Source organism: Chrysemys picta, unplaced genomic scaffold, assembly GCF_011386835.1.
Source record: "Chrysemys picta bellii isolate R12L10 unplaced genomic scaffold, ASM1138683v2 scaf47, whole genome shotgun sequence".
Lineage (NCBI taxonomy): Eukaryota > Metazoa > Chordata > Testudines > Emydidae > Chrysemys > Chrysemys picta.
Genome location: NW_027052754.1, coordinates 117,215 through 134,067, shown reverse-complemented (window position 1 = coordinate 134,067; position 16,853 = coordinate 117,215). Strand labels below are relative to the sequence as shown.

At 51.6% G+C, this 16,853-nt stretch overlaps 1 long non-coding RNA gene across 1 annotated transcript; it reads right to left on the bottom strand.

Annotated features, from left to right (window-relative positions):
- Window positions 1-1,681: 1,681 nt before the first annotated feature.
- Window positions 1,682-16,329, bottom strand: LOC135977861 (uncharacterized). Its single transcript, XR_010595305.1, has 5 exons — window positions 15,356-16,329; window positions 9,503-15,250; window positions 7,545-9,396; window positions 3,634-7,438; window positions 1,682-3,527 (listed from the first exon to the last, which is right to left on the bottom strand). It is a non-coding gene; the product is annotated as an uncharacterized LOC135977861 (long non-coding RNA).
- Window positions 16,330-16,853: the final 524 nt, after the last annotated feature.

The following is a 16,853-nucleotide window of genomic DNA, read 5'->3' as shown; positions in this document are numbered from 1 at the left end:
GAGGAGAAAAGGGAAAGCGACCTGAACCCTGATTACAGGGCAGTCACCTTTTCTTTAGTAAAATACACCCCCTTTACACGGTGGGGGCGGGGGGCGTCCCCAATGTGAAAAGATCTGGAAATGAACAGGTGAGGGAGCGATCCTGCTGCGTGTCCCCTTTCCAGTCAATCCTCCATCCCTCAGCGACGCCCTTCCCGACTTACCTCCTACCCCACCAAGAAAATGACAACTTTGTGCCCCCTACCTTTACCAGAAAAGACCCCTCATATTTGTGACGTGGTCCTGTTAGTAAGGTTAGGTGCACCCACGTGCCGGCTCTGAATACCACCGCATCTACCTACAACATCTCAACATGAACACATTTCAGAAAGGACCGCCACATCAATCTCTTCCAACATAGCCCGAGGAATCTCCTCTCTTTATCACCAAAGAGACACAAGGCCTGGAATTCGGACACAACTAACGGAGCTGTCCGAATCCCTACAGTTAACGCTCGTCAGTCCGACAGTGTTCTTTCTTGTGCACAAGAAAACAAAGGGTGAAAGTTGTGGTTGGTTGAGCGGTGTAAATTGGGCAGGGCAAAAGGACCTGAGGAAGGATTACACATAAGTGAGGATCCGAAAGGAGCCCCCCACCTCCTCTGTTCATTTCCAGACTTTGTGACATTTGCTTGGTTGGGCCATTTCTTGGCTTTTTTGAGAAAAGGGGCGAATTTTCCACGGCCTCCGCCATCCCCTTACAGCCGCCCCTACGCCACACCATGTTCCATCTGACCGGGATAGGTCCCAAGTAAGATTTCACTTCAAATCTCAAAAAAGCCAAGTAGAAATCATTCTGTGGGAATTTACTGTGACTAAGAGAAACAGAAGTTCAACCCTTCTCAAGTGGTGGAGGGTCGGGGGGAGTCGCTAAGCCACAGGCACAGAAAGGCTCCCCTAGCTTAAGCGTGAGAGGTATAAGACCTTACACTCTGGTTACAGGGCAGTCATTTTGCCGGGCGTGTCAAAGTGACCTGTGGCTTAATTTGCATGGCAAAGGAGACCGAAACCCTCCTTACAGGGTGGTCCTTAAGCCAGGGGCCTTCCAATGGGCCAGAGCGAAAAGCGCTGTAAAGGAGAGACCTCCGTTCCCTCGGAAGTGGGTGGTCTCGTTGCCCAGCGAGTGCCAACGGCCCAAGAGGAGTTAGAAAGGGGAGACCTGCACCCTTCTGACAGGGAGAGGTCAACGGCCCGGGGCATTTTAAAGGCTAGGTCCTAAGGAGCTCAAACTCACAGAGACCTCAACCCGTTTTAAAGGGGGCTCGCTCCGCCTCAGCTATGGAAGGGATCCATAAAGCATTTTGGTTGGTAAGGAATGGACCTTGATCCTTGTTTACAGGGAGGTCCTTTTACCGGGCACCTGAAGGGGGATTAAGCCTGTGAGGAGAAGTGTCGAACCCGATCCCTCGGTACAGGGGTGCGGTGTGTGCTGTGTGTGTGGTGTGTGCAGCCGTTGGCAGTGGCTTTTTCTTCCCTTTTCCTGCAGTTTCTTTGGTGCTTGTGTCATCTTGTTCATTTTGTCCTTTGAGTTGCTAGAAAGAGAGAGGGAAGCGGGTTAGGTGTGGCTCAGTAGAGAGCACGCGTACAAGGTAGATTCAGATGACATTGGCAAGGTACTCGGCCCTGCCGAAAATTACCCTAATTCCTACTTTTCAGCACCGATCTCTTTCAGAGGGCAGGAGAGCTTGCGGAAGAAGGCGGGTCCAGGTGGATGCAGAGGACGCGGGCTTTGACTTGGCTGAGTGCGTGAGTGAGGAGGGCACGGGACAGCTAGTAGGACAAACCCTGAACCCTCTCAAGAGGCTGGTTTCTAGAACTACCTTCCAAATGGCAGTGTTACCTTGTGAAAGACAGGGAAAGACCCACACCCTAGTTAGAGGGCGCTCACTTTGGACCTTGGCGTGAAGAGGGCCAATGTAGGGAGGAGAAAAGGGAAAGCGACCTGAACCCTGATTACAGGGCAGTCACCCTTTTTTTAGTAAAATATACCTCCTTTACACTGTTGGGGTGGGGGAGTCCTGAATGTGAAAAGATCTGGAAATGAACAGGTAAGGGAGGGATCCTGCTGAGTGTCCCCTTTCCAATCAATCCTCCATCCCTCAGCGACACCCTTCCCGACTTACCTCCTACCCCACCAAGAAAATGACAACTTTGTGCCCCCTACCTTTACCAGAAAAGACCCTTCTGACTTGTGACGCGGTCCTGTTAGTAGGGTTAGGTGCACCCACGTGCCGGCTCTGAATACCACCGCATCTACCTACAACATCTCAACATCAACACATTTCAGAAAGGACCGCCACATCAATCTCTTCAAAGGTAGCCCGAGGAATCTCCTCTCTTTATCACCAAAGAGACACAAGGCCAGGAATTCGGACACAACTAACGGAGCTGTCCGAATCCCTGCAGTTGGCGCTCCTCAGTCCGACAGTGTTCTTTCTTGTGCACAAGAAAACAAAGGGTGAAAGTTGTGGTTGGTTGAGCGGTGTAAATTGGGCAGGGTAAAAGGACTTGAGGAAGGATTACACGGAAGTGAGGGTCCGAAAGGAGCCCCCCAACCCCCCTGTTCATTTCCAGACTTTGTGACGTTTGCTTGGTTGGGCCATTTCTTGGCTTTTTTGAGAAAAGGGGCGAATTTTCCACGGCCTCCGCCATCCCCTTACAGCCGCCCCTTCGCCACACCATGTTCCATCTGACCGGGATAGGTCCCGAGTAAGATTTCACTTCAAATCTCAAAAAAGCCAAGTAGAAATCATTCTGTGGGAATTTACTGTGACTAAGAGAAACAGAAGTTCAACCCTTCTCAAGTGCTGGAGGGTCGGGGGGAGTCTCTAAGCCACGGGCACAGAAAGGCTCCCCTAGCTTAAGCGTGAGAGGTATAAGACCTTACACCCTGGTTACAGGGCAGTCATTTTGCTGGGCGTGTCAAAGTGACCTGTGGCTTAATTTGCATGGCAAAGGGGACCGAAACCCTCCTTACAGGGTGGTCCTTAAGCCTGGGGTCTTCCAATGGGCCAGAGCGAAAAGCGCTGTAAAGGAGAGACCTCCGTTCCCTCAGAAGTGGGTGGTGTCGTTGCCCAGCGAGTGCCAACGGCCCAAGAGGAGTTAGAAAGGGGAGACCTGCACCCTTCTGACAGGGAGAGGTCAACGGCACGGGGCATTTTAAAGGCTAGGTCCTAAGGAGCTCAAACCCACAGAGACCTCAACCCTTTTTAAAGGGGGTTTGCTCCGCCTCAGCTATGGAAGGGATCCATAAAGCATTTTGGTTGGTAAGGAATGGACCTTGATCCTTGTTTACAGGGAGGTCCTTTTACCGGGCACCTGAAGGGGGATTAAGCCTGTGAGGAGAAGTGTCGAACCCCATCCCTCGGTACAGGGTGCGGTGTGTGCTGTGTGTGCGGTGTGTGCAGCCGTTGGCAGTGGCTTTTTCTTCCCTTTTCCTGCAGTTTCTTTGGTGCTTGTGTCATCTTGTTCATTTTGTCCTTTGAGTTGCTAGAAAGAGAGAGGTGAAGCGGGTTAGGTGTGGCTCAGTAGAGAGCACGCGTACAAGGTAGATTCAGATGACATTGGCAAGGTACTCGGCCCTGCCGGAAATTACCCTAATTCCTTCTTTTCGGCACCGATCTCTTTCAGAACGGAGGAGAGCTTGCGGCAGAAGGCGGGTCCAGGTGGATGCAGAGGACGCGGGCTTTGACTTGGCTGAGTGCGTGAGTGAGGAGGGCACGGGACAGCTAGTAGGACAAACCCTGAACCCTCTCAAGAGGCTGGTTTCTAGAACTACCTTCCAAATGGCAGTGTTACCTTGTGAAAGACAGGGAAAGACCCACACCCTAGTTAGAGGGCGCTCACTTTGGACCTTGGCGTGAAGAGGGCCAATGTAGGGAGGAGAAAAGGGAAAGCGACCTGAACCCTGATTACAGGGCAGTCACCCTTTTTTTAGTAAAATATACCTCCTTTACACTGTTGGGGTGGGGGAGTCCTGAATGTGAAAAGATCTGGAAATGAACAGGTAAGGGAGGGATCCTGCTGAGTGTCCCCTTTCCAATCAATCCTCCATCCCTCAGCGACACCCTTCCCGACTTACCTCCTACCCCACCAAGAAAATGACAACTTTGTGCCCCCTACCTTTACCAGAAAAGACCCTTCTGACTTGTGACGCGGTCCTGTTAGTAGGGTTAGGTGCACCCACGTGCCGGCTCTGAATACCACCGCATCTACCTACAACATCTCAACATCAACACATTTCAGAAAGGACCGCCACATCAATCTCTTCAAAGGTAGCCCGAGGAATCTCCTCTCTTTATCACCAAAGAGACACAAGGCCAAGAATTCGGACACAACTAACGGAGCTGTCCGAATCCCTGCAGTTGGCGCTCCTCAGTCCGACAGTGTTCTTTCTTGTGCACAAGAAAACAAAGGGTGAAAGTTGTGGTTGGTTGAGCGGTGTAAATTGGGCAGGGTAAAAGGACTTGAGGAAGGATTACACGGAAGTGAGGGTCCGAAAGGAGCCCCCCAACCCCCCTGTTCATTTCCAGACTTTGTGACGTTTGCTTGGTTGGGCCATTTCTTGGCTTTTTTGAGAAAAGGGGCGAATTTTCCACGGCCTCCGCCATCCCCTTACAGCCGCCCCTTCGCCACACCATGTTCCATCTGACCGGGATAGGTCCCGAGTAAGATTTCACTTCAAATCTCAAAAAAGCCAAGTAGAAATCATTCTGTGGGAATTTACTGTGACTAAGAGAAACAGAAGTTCAACCCTTCTCAAGTGCTGGAGGGTCGGGGGGGGTCTCTAAGCCACGGGCACAGAAAGGCTCCCCTAGCTTAAGCGTGAGAGGTATAAGACCTTACACCCTGGTTACAGGGCAGTCATTTTGCTGGGCGTGTCAAAGTGACCTGTGGCTTAATTTGCATGGCAAAGGGGACCGAAACCCTCCTTACAGGGTGGTCCTTAAGCCTGGGGTCTTCCAATGGGCCAGAGCGAAAAGCGCTGTAAAGGAGAGACCTCCGTTCCCTCAGAAATGGGTGGTGTCGTTGCCCAGCGAGTGCCAACGGCCCAAGAGGAGTTAGAAAGGGGAGACCTGCACCCTTCTGACAGGGAGAGGTCAACGGCACGGGGCATTTTAAAGGCTAGGTCCTAAGGAGCTCAAACCCACAGAGACCTCAACCCTTTTTAAAGGGGGTTTGCTCCGCCTCAGCTATGGAAGGGATCCATAAAGCATTTTGGTTGGTAAGGAATGGACCTTGATCCTTGTTTACAGGGAGGTCCTTTTACCGGGCACCTGAAGGGGGATTAAGCCTGTGAGGAGAAGTGTCGAACCCCATCCCTCGGTACAGGGTGCGGTGTGTGCTGTGTGTGCGGTGTGTGCAGCCGTTGGCAGTGGCTTTTTCTTCCCTTTTCCTGCAGTTTCTTTTGTGCTTGTGTCATCTTGTTCATTTTGTCCTTTGAGTTGCTAGAAAGAGAGAGGGAAGCGGGTTAGGTGTGGCTCAGTAGAGAGCACGCGTACAAGGTAGATTCAGATGACATTGGCAAGGTACTCGGCCCTGCCGGAAATTACCCTAATTCCTTCTTTTCGGCACCGATCTCTTTCAGAGCGCAGGAGAGCTTGCGGCAGAAGGCGGGTCCAGGTGGATGCAGAGGACGCGGGCTTTGACTTGGCTGAGTGCGTGAGTGAGGAGGGCACGGGACAGCTAGTAGGACAAACCCTGAACCCTCTCAAGAGGCTGGTTTCTAGAACTACCTTCCAAATGGCAGTGTTACCTTGTGAAAGACAGGGAAAGACCCACACCCTAGTTAGAGGGCGCTCACTTTGGACCTTGGCATGAAGAGGGCCAATGTAGGGAGGAGAAAAGGGAAAGCGACCTGAACCCTGATTACAGGGCAGTCACCCTTTTTTTAGTAAAATATACCTCCTTTACACTGTTGGGGTGGGGGAGTCCTGAATGTGAAAAGATCTGGAAATGAACAGGTAAGGGAGGGATCCTGCTGAGTGTCCCCTTTCCAATCAATCCTCCATCCCTCAGCGACACCCTTCCCGACTTACCTCCTACCCCACCAAGAAAATGACAACTTTGTGCCCCCTACCTTTACCAGAAAAGACCCTTCTGACTTGTGACGCGGTCCTGTTAGTAGGGTTAGGTGCACCCACGTGCTGGCTCTGAATACCACCGCATCTACCTACAACATCTCAACATCAACACATTTCAGAAAGGACCGCCACATCAATCTCTTCAAAGGTAGCCCGAGGAATCTCCTCTCTTTATCACCAAAGAGACACAAGGCCAGGAATTCGGACACAACTAACGGAGCTGTCCGAATCCCTGCAGTTGGCGCTCCTCAGTCCGACAGTGTTCTTTCTTGTGCACAAGAAAACAAAGGGTGAAAGTTGTGGTTGGTTGAGCGGTGTAAATTGGGCAGGGTAAAAGGACTTGAGGAAGGATTACACGGAAGTGAGGGTCCGAAAGGAGCCCCCCAACCCCTCTGTTCATTTCCAGACTTTGTGACGTTTGCTTGGTTGGGCCATTTCTTGGCTTTTTTGAGAAAAGGGGCGAATTTTCCACGGCCTCCGCCATCCCCTTACAGCCGCCCCTTCGCCACACCATGTTCCATCTGACCGGGATAGGTCCCGAGTAAGATTTCACTTCAAATCTCAAAAAAGCCAAGTAGAAATCATTCTGTGGGAATTTACTGTGACTAAGAGAAACAGAAGTTCAACCCTTCTCAAGTGCTGGAGGGTCGGGGGGAGTCGCTAAGCCACAGGCACAGAAAGGCTCCCCTAGCTTAAGCGTGAGAGGTATAAGACCTTACACCTTGGTTACAGGGCAGTCATTTTGCCGAGCCTGTCAAAGTGACCTGTTAATTTGCATGGCAAAGGAGACCGAAACCCTCCTTACAGGGTGGTCCTTAAGCCTGGGGTCTTCCAATGGGCCAGAGCGAAAAGCGCTGTAAAGGAGAGACCTCCGTTCCCTCAGAAGTGGGTGGTGTCGTTGCCCAGCGAGTGCCAACGGCCCAAGAGGAGTTAGAAAGGGGAGACCTGCACCCTTCTGACAGGGAGAGGTCAACGGCACGGGGCATTTTAAAGGCTAGGTCCTAAGGAGCTCAAACCCACAGAGACCTCAACCCTTTTTAAAGGGGGTTTGCTCCGCCTCAGCTATGGAAGGGATCCATAAAGCATTTTGGTTGGTAAGGAATGGACCTTGATCCTTGTTTACAGGCAGGTCCTTTTACCGGGCACCTGAAGGGGGATTAAGCCTGTGAGGAGAAGTGTCGAACCCCATCCCTCGGTACAGGGTGCGGTGTGTGCTGTGTGTGCGGTGTGTGCAGCCGTTGGCAGTGGCTTTTTCTTCCCTTTTCCTGCAGTTTCTTTGGTGCTTGTGTCATCTTGTTCATTTTGTCCTTTGAGTTGCTAGAAAGAGAGAGGTGAAGCGGGTTAGGTGTGGCTCAGTAGAGAGCACGCGTACAAGGTAGATTCAGATGACATTGGCAAGGTACTCGGCCCTGCCGGAAATTACCCTAATTCCTTCTTTTCGGCACCGATCTCTTTCAGAACGGAGGAGAGCTTGCGGCAGAAGGCGGGTCCAGGTGGATGCAGAGGACGCGGGCTTTGACTTGGCTGAGTGCGTGAGTGAGGAGGGCACGGGACAGCTAGTAGGACAAACCCTGAACCCTCTCAAGAGGCTGGTTTCTAGAACTACCTTCCAAATGGCAGTGTTACCTTGTGAAAGACAGGGAAAGACCCACACCCTAGTTAGAGGGCGCTCACTTTGGACCTTGGCGTGAAGAGGGCCAATGTAGGGAGGAGAAAAGGGAAAGCGACCTGAACCCTGATTACAGGGCAGTCACCCTTTTTTTAGTAAAATATACCTCCTTTACACTGTTGGGGTGGGGGAGTCCTGAATGTGAAAAGATCTGGAAATGAACAGGTAAGGGAGGGATCCTGCTGAGTGTCCCCTTTCCAATCAATCCTCCATCCCTCAGCGACACCCTTCCCGACTTACCTCCTACCCCACCAAGAAAATGACAACTTTGTGCCCCCTACCTTTACCAGAAAAGACCCTTCTGACTTGTGACGCGGTCCTGTTAGTAGGGTTAGGTGCACCCACGTGCCGGCTCTGAATACCACCGCATCTACCTACAACATCTCAACATCAACACATTTCAGAAAGGACCGCCACATCAATCTCTTCAAAGGTAGCCCGAGGAATCTCCTCTCTTTATCACCAAAGAGACACAAGGCCAGGAATTCGGACACAACTAACGGAGCTGTCCGAATCCCTGCAGTTGGCGCTCCTCAGTCCGACAGTGTTCTTTCTTGTGCACAAGAAAACAAAGGGTGAAAGTTGTGGTTGGTTGAGCGGTGTAAATTGGGCAGGGTAAAAGGACTTGAGGAAGGATTACACGGAAGTGAGGGTCCGAAAGGAGCCCCCCAACCCCCCTGTTCATTTCCAGACTTTGTGACGTTTGCTTGGTTGGGCCATTTCTTGGCTTTTTTGAGAAAAGGGGCGAATTTTCCACGGCCTCCGCCATCCCCTTACAGCCGCCCCTTCGCCACACCATGTTCCATCTGACCGGGATAGGTCCCGAGTAAGATTTCACTTCAAATCTCAAAAAAGCCAAGTAGAAATCATTCTGTGGGAATTTACTGTGACTAAGAGAAACAGAAGTTCAACCCTTCTCAAGTGCTGGAGGGTCGGGGGGAGTCTCTAAGGCACGGGCACAGAAAGGCTCCCCTATCTTAAGCATGAGAGGTATAAGACCTTACACCCTGGTTACAGGGCAGTCATTTTGCTGGGCGTGTCAAAGTGACCTGTGCCTTAATTTGCATGGCAAAGGGGACCGAAACCCTCCTTACAGGGTGGTCCTTAAGCCTGGGGTCTTCCAATGGGCCAGAGCGAAAAGCGCTGTAAAGGAGAGACCTCCGTTCCCTCAGAAGTGGGTGGTGTCGTTGCCCAGCGAGTGCCAACGGCCCAAGAGGAGTTAGAAAGGGGAGACCTGCACCCTTCTGACAGGGAGAGGTCAACGGCACGGGGCATTTTAAAGGCTAGGTCCTAAGGAGCTCAAACCCACAGAGACCTCAACCCTTTTTAAAGGGGGTTTGCTCCGCCTCAGCTATGGAAGGGATCCATAAAGCATTTTGGTTGGTAAGGAATGGACCTTGATCCTTGTTTACAGGGAGGTCCTTTTACCGGGCACCTGAAGGGGGATTAAGCCTGTGAGGAGAAGTGTCGAACCCCATCCCTCGGTACAGGGTGCGGTGTGTGCTGTGTGTGCGGTGTGTGCAGCCGTTGGCAGTGGCTTTTTCTTCCCTTTTCCTGCAGTTTCTTTGGTGCTTGTGTCATCTTGTTCATTTTGTCCTTTGAGTTGCTAGAAAGAGAGAGGTGAAGCGGGTTAGGTGTGGCTCAGTAGAGAGCACGCGTACAAGGTAGATTCAGATGACATTGGCAAGGTACTCGGCCCTGCCGGAAATTACCCTAATTCCTTCTTTTCGGCACCGATCTCTTTCAGAACGGAGGAGAGCTTGCGGCAGAAGGCGGGTCCAGGTGGATGCAGAGGACGCGGGCTTTGACTTGGCTGAGTGCGTGAGTGAGGAGGGCACGGGACAGCTAGTAGGACAAACCCTGAACCCTCTCAAGAGGCTGGTTTCTAGAACTACCTTCCAAATGGCAGTGTTACCTTGTGAAAGACAGGGAAAGACACACACCCTAGTTAGAGGGCGCTCACTTTGGACCTTGGCGTGAAGAGGGCCAATGTAGGGAGGAGAAAAGGGAAAGCGACCTGAACCCTGATTACAGGGCAGTCACCCTTTTTTTTAGTAAAATATACCTCCTTTACACTGTTGGGGTGGGGGAGTCCTGAATGTGAAAAGATCTGGAAATGAACAGGTAAGGGAGGGATCCTGCTGAGTGTCCCCTTTCCAATCAATCCTCCATCCCTCAGCGACACCCTTCCCGACTTACCTCCTACCCCACCAAGAAAATGACAACTTTTTGCCCCCTACCTTTACCAAAAAAGACCCCTCTTACTTGTGACGCGGTCCTGTTAGTAGGGTTAGGTGCACCCACGTGCCGGCTCTGAATACCACCGCATCTACCTACAACATCTCAACATCAACACATTTCAGAAAAGACCGCCACATCAATCTCTTCAAAGGTAGCCCGAGGAATCTCCTCTCTTTATCACCAAAGAGACACAAGGCCAGGAATTCAGACACAACTAACGGAGCTGTCTGAATCCCTGCAGTTGGCGCTCATCAGTCCGACAGCGTTCTTTCTTGTGCACAAGAAAACAAAGGGTGAAAGTTGTGGTTGGTTGAGCGGTGTAAATTGGGCAGGGCAAAAGGACTTGAGGAAGGATTACACGGAAGTGAGGGTCCGAAAGGAGCCCCCCAACTCCCCTGTTCATTTCCAGACTTTGTGACGTTTGCTTGGTTGGGCCATTTCTTGGCTTTTTTGAGAAAAGGGGCGAATTTTCCACGGCCTCCGCCATCCCCTTACAGCCGCCCCTTCGCCACACCATGTTCCATCTGACCGGGATAGGTCCCGAGTAAGATTTCACTTCAAATCTCAAAAAAGCCAAGTAGAAATCATTCTGTGGGAATTTACTGTGACTAAGAGAAACAGAAGTTCAACCCTTCTCAAGTGCTGGAGGGTCGGGGGGAGTCGCTAAGCCACAGGCACAGAAAGGCTCCCCTAGCTTAAGCGTGAGAGGTATAAGACCTTACACCTTAGTTACAGGGCAGTCATTTTGCCGAGCCTGTCAAAGTGACCTGTTAATTTGCATGGCAAAGGAGACCGAAACCCTCCTTACAGGGTGGTCCTTAAGCCTGGGGTCTTCCAATGGGCCAGAGCGAAAAGCGCTGTAAAGGAGAGATCTTCGTTCCCTCAGAAATGGGTGGTGTCGTTGCCCAGCGAGTGCCAACGGCCCAAGAGGAGTTAGAAAGGGGAGACCTGCACCCTTCTGACAGGGAGAGGTCAACGGCACGGGGCATTTTAAAGGCTAGGTCCTAAGGAGCTCAAACCCACAGAGACCTCAACCCTTTTTAAAGGGGGTTTGCTCCGCCTCAGCTATGGAAGGGATCCATAAAGCATTTTGGTTGGTAAGGAATGGACCTTGATCCTTGTTTACAGGGAGGTCCTTTTACCGGGCACCTGAAGGGGGATTAAGCCTGTGAGGAGAAGTGTCGAACCCCATCCCTCGGTACAGGGTGCGGTGTGTGCGGTGTGTGCTGTGTGTGCAGCCGTTGGCAGTGGCTTTTTCTTCCCTTTTCCTGCAGTTTCTTTGGTGCTTGTGTCATCTTGTTCATTTTGTCCTTTGAGTTGCTAGAAAGAGAGAGGGAAGCGGGTTAGGTGTGGCTCAGTAGAGAGCACGCGTACAAGGTAGATTCAGATGACATTGGCAAGGTACTCGGCCCTGCCGGAAATTACCCTAATTCCTTCTTTTCGGCACCGATCTCTTTCAGAACGGAGGAGAGCTTGCGGCAGAAGGCGGGTCCAGGTGGATGCAGAGGACGCGGGCTTTGACTTGGCTGAGTGCGTGAGTGAGGAGGGCACGGGACAGCTAGTAGGACAAACCCTGAACCCTCTCAAGAGGCTGGTTTCTAGAACTACCTTCCAAATGGCAGTGTTACCTTGTGAAAGACAGGGAAAGACCCTAGTTAGAGGGCGCTCACTTTGGACCTTGGCGTGAAGAGGGCCAATGTAGGGAGGAGAAAAGGGAAAGCGACCTGAACCCTGATTACAGGGCAGTCACCCTTTTTTTAGTAAAATATACCTCCTTTACACTGTTGGGGTGGGGGAGTCCTGAATGTGAAAAGATCTGGAAATGAACAGGTAAGGGAGGGATCCTGCTGAGTGTCCCCTTTCCAATCAATCCTCCATCCCTCAGCGACACCCTTCCCGACTTACCTCCTACCCCACCAAGAAAATGACAACTTTGTGGCCCCTACCTTTACCGAAAAAGACCCCTTTGACTTGTGACGCGGTCCTGTTAGTAGGATTAGGTGCACCCACGTGCCGGCTCTGAATACCACCGCATCTACCTACAACATCTCAACATCAACACATTTCAGAAAGGACCGCCACATCAATCTCTTCAAAGGTAGCCCGAGGAATCTCCTCTCTTTATCACCAAAGAGACACAAGGCCAGGAATTCGGACACAACTAACGGAGCTGTCCGAATCCCTGCAGTTGGCGCTCGTCAGTCCGACAGTGTTCTTTCTTGTGCACAAGAAAACAAAGGGTGAAAGTTGTGGTTGGTTGAGCGGTGTAAATTGGGCAGGGCAAAAGGACTTGAGGAAGGATTACACGGAAGTGAGGGTCCGAAAGGAGCCCCCCAACCCCTCTGTTCATTTCCAGACTTTGTGACGTTTGCTTGGTTGGGCCATTTCTTGGCTTTTTTGAGAAAAGGGGTGAATTTTCCACGGCCTCCGCCATCCCCTTACAGCCGCCCCTTCGCCACACCATGTTCCATCTGACCGGGATAGGTCCCGAGTAAGATTTCACTTCAAATCTCAAAAAAGCCAAGTAGAAATCATTCTGTGGGAATTTACTGTGACTAAGAGAAACAGAAGTTCAACCCTTCTCAAGTGCTGGAGGGTCGCGGGGAGTCTCTAAGCCACGGGCACAGAAAGGCTCCCCTAGCTTAAGCGTGAGAGGTATAAGACCTTACACCTTGGTTACAGGGCAGTCATTTTGCCGAGCCTGTCAAAGTGACCTGTTAATTTGCATGGCAAAGGAGACCGAAACCCTCCTTACAGGGTGGTCCTTAAGCCTGGGGTCTTCCAATGGGCCAGAGCGAAAAGCGCTGTAAAGGAGAGACCTCCGTTCCCTCAGAAGTGGGTGGTGTCGTTGCCCAGCGAGTGCCAACGGCCCAAGAGGAGTTAGAAAGGGGAGACCTGCACCCTTCTGACAGGGAGAGGTCAATGGCACGGGGCATTTTAAAGGCTAGGTCCTAAGGAGCTCAAACCCACAGAGACCTCAACCCTTTTTAAAGGGGGTTTGCTCCGCCTCAGCTATGGAAGGGATCCATAAAGCATTTTGGTTGGTAAGGAATGGACCTTGATCCTTGTTTACAGGGAGGTCCTTTTACCGGGCACCTGAAGGGGGATTAAGCCTGTGAGGAGAAGTGTCGAACCCCATCCCTCGGTACAGGGTGCGGTGTGTGCGGTGTGTGCTGTGTGTGCAGCCGTTGGCAGTGGCTTTTTCTTCCCTTTTCCTGCAGTTTCTTTGGTGCTTGTGTCATCTTGTTCATTTTGTCCTTTGAGTTGCTAGAAAGAGAGAGGGAAGCGGGTTAGGTGTGGCTCAGTAGAGAGCACGCGTACAAGGTAGATTCAGATGACATTGGCAAGGTACTCGGCCCTGCCGGAAATTACCCTAATTCCTTCTTTTCGGCACCGATCTCTTTCAGAACGGAGGAGAGCTTGCGGCAGAAGGCGGGTCCAGGTGGATGCAGAGGACGCGGGCTTTGACTTGGCTGAGTGCGTGAGTGAGGAGGGCACGGGACAGCTAGTAGGACAAACCCTGAACCCTCTCAAGAGGCTGGTTTCTAGAACTACCTTCCAAATGGCAGTGTTACCTTGTGAAAGACAGGGAAAGACCCACACCCTAGTTAGAGGGCGCTCACTTTGGACCTTGGCGTGAAGAGGGCCAATGTAGGGAGGAGAAAAGGGAAAGCGACCTGAACCCTGATTACAGGGCAGTCACCCTTTTTTTAGTAAAATATACCTCCTTTACACTGTTGGGGTGGGGGAGTCCTGAATGTGAAAAGATCTGGAAATGAACAGGTAAGGGAGGGATCCTGCTGAGTGTCCCCTTTCCAATCAATCCTCCATCCCTCAGCGACACCCTTCCCGACTTACCTCCTACCCCCCAAGAAAATGACAACTTTTTGCCCCCTACCTTTACCAAAAAAGACCCCTCTTACTTGTGACGCGGTCCTGTTAGTAGGGTTAGGTGCACCCACGTGCCGGCTCTGAATACCACCGCATCTACCTACAACATCTCAACATCAACACATTTCAGAAAGGACCGCCACATCAATCTCTTCAAAGGTAGCCCGAGGAATCTCCTCTCTTTATCACCAAAGAGACACAAGGCCAGGAATTCGGACACAACTAACGGAGCTGTCCGAATCCCTGCAGTTGGCGCTCGTCAGTCCGACAGTGTTCTTTCTTGTGCACAAGAAAACAAAGGGTGAAAGTTGTGGTTGGTTGAGCGGTGTAAATTGGGCAGGGCAAAAGGACTTGAGGAAGGATTACACGGAAGTGAGGGTCCGAAAGGAGCCCCCCAACTCCCCTGTTCATTTCCAGACTTTGTGACGTTTGCTTGGTTGGGCCATTTCTTGGCTTTTTTGAGAAAAGGGGCGAATTTTCCACGGCCTCCGCCATCCCCTTACAGCCGCCCCTTCGCCACACCATGTTCCATCTGACCGGGATAGGTCCCGAGTAAGATTTCACTTCAAATCTCAAAAAAGCCAAGTAGAAATCATTCTGTGGGAATTTACTGTGACTAAGAGAAACAGAAGTTCAACCCTTCTCAAGTGCTGGAGGGTCGGGGGGAGTCGCTAAGCCACAGGCACAGAAAGGCTCCCCTAGCTTAAGCGTGAGAGGTATAAGACCTTACACCCTGGTTACAGGGCAGTCATTTTGCCGAGCCTGTCAAAGTGACCTGTTAATTTGCATGGCAAAGGAGACCGAAACCCTCCTTACAGGGTGGTCCTTAAGCCTGGGGTCTTCCAATGGGCCAGAGTGAAAAGCGCTGTAAAGGAGAGACCTCCGTTCCCTCAGAAATGGGTGGTGTCGTTGCCCAGCGAGTGCCAACAGCCCAAGAGGAGTTAGAAAGGGGAGACCCGCACCCTTCTGACAGGGAGAGGTCAACGGCACGGGGCATTTTAAAGGCTAGGTCCTAAGGAGCTCAAACCCACAGAGACCTCAACCCTTTTTAAAGGGGGTTTGCTCCGCCTCAGCTATGGAAGGGATCCATAAAGCATTTTGGTTGGTAAGGAATGGACCTTGATCCTTGTTTACAGGGAGGTCCTTTTACCGGGCACCTGAAGGGGGATTAAGCCTGTGAGGAGAAGTGTCGAACCCCATCCCTCGGTACAGGGTGCGGTGTGTGCTGTGTGTGCGGTGTGTGCAGCCGTTGGCAGTGGCTTTTTCTTCCCTTTTCCTGCAGTTTCTTTGGTGCTTGTGTCGTCTTGTTCATTTTGTCCTTTGAGTTGCTAGAAAGAGAGAGGGAAGCGGGTTAGGTGTGGCTCAGTAGAGAGCACGCGTACAAGGTAGATTCAGATGACATTGGCAAGGTACTCGGCCCTGCCGGAAATTACCCTAATTCCTTCTTTTCGGCACCGATCTCTTTCAGAACGGAGGAGAGCTTGCGGCAGAAGGCGGGTCCAGGTGGATGCAGAGGACGCGGGCTTTGACTTGGCTGAGTGCGTGAGTGAGGAGGGCACGGGACAGCTAGTAGGACAAACCCTGAACCCTCTCAAGAGGCTGGTTTCTAGAACTACCTTCCAAATGGCAGTGTTACCTTGTGAAAGGCAGGGAAAGACCCACACCCTAGTTAGAGGGAGCTCACTTTGGACCTTGGCGTGAAGAGAGCCGATGCAGAGAGGAGAAAAGGGAAAGCGACCTGAACCCTGATTACAGGGCAGTCACCCTTTCTTTAATATAATACACCTCCTTTACACAATGAGGGTGGGGGGAGTCCTGAATGTGAAAAGATCTGGAAATGAACAGGTAAGGGAGGGATCCTGCTGAGTGTCCCCTTTCCAATCAATCCTCCGTCCCTCAGCGACACCCTTCCCGACTTACCTCCTACCCCACCAAGAAAATGACAACTTTGTGCCCCCTACCTTTACCAGAAAAGACCCCTTTTACTTGTGACGCGGTCCTGTTAGTAGGGTTAGGTGCACCCACGTGCCGGCTCTGAATACCACCGCATCTACCTACAACATCTCAACATGAACACATTTCAGAAAGGACCGCCACCTCAATCTCTTCCAACGTAGCCCGAGGAATCTCCTCTCTTTATCACCAAAGAGACACAAGGCCAGGAATTCGGACACAACAAACGGAGCTGTCCGAATCCCTAGAGTTAACGCTCGTCAGTCCGACAGTGTTCTTTCTTGTGCACAAGAAAACAAAGGGGAAAGTTGTGGTTGGTTGAGCGGTGTAAATTGGGCAGGGCAAAAGGACTTGAGGAAGGATTACACGGAAGTGAGGGTCCGAAAGGAGCCCCCCACCTCCCCTGTTCATTTCCAGACTTTGTGACGTTTGCTTGGTTGGGCCATTTCTTGGCTTTTTTGAGAAAAGGGGCGAATTTTCCACGGCCTCCGCCATCCCCTTACAGCCGCCCCTTCGCCACACCATGTTCCATCTGACCGGGATAGGTCCCAAATAAGATTTCACTTCAAATCTCAAAAAAGCCAAGTAGAAATCATTCTGTGGGAATTTACTGTGACTAAGAGAAACAGAAGTTCAACTCTTCTCAAGTGGTGGAGGGTCGGGGGGAGTCGCTAAGCCACAGGCACAGAAAGGCTCCCCTAGCTTAAGCGTGAGAGGTATAAGACCTTACACCCTGGTTACAGGGCAGTCATTTTGCCGGGCGTGTCAAAGTGACCTGTGGCTTAATTTGCATGGCAAAGGAGACCGAAACCTTCCTTACAGGGTGGTCCTTAAGCCAGGGGCCTTCCAATGGGCCAGAGCGAAAAGCGCTGTAAAGGAGAGACCTCCGTTCCCTCGGAAGTGGGTGGTCTCGTTGCCCAGCGAGTGCCAACGGCCCAAGAGGAGTTAGAAAGGGGAGACCTGCACCCTTCTGACAGG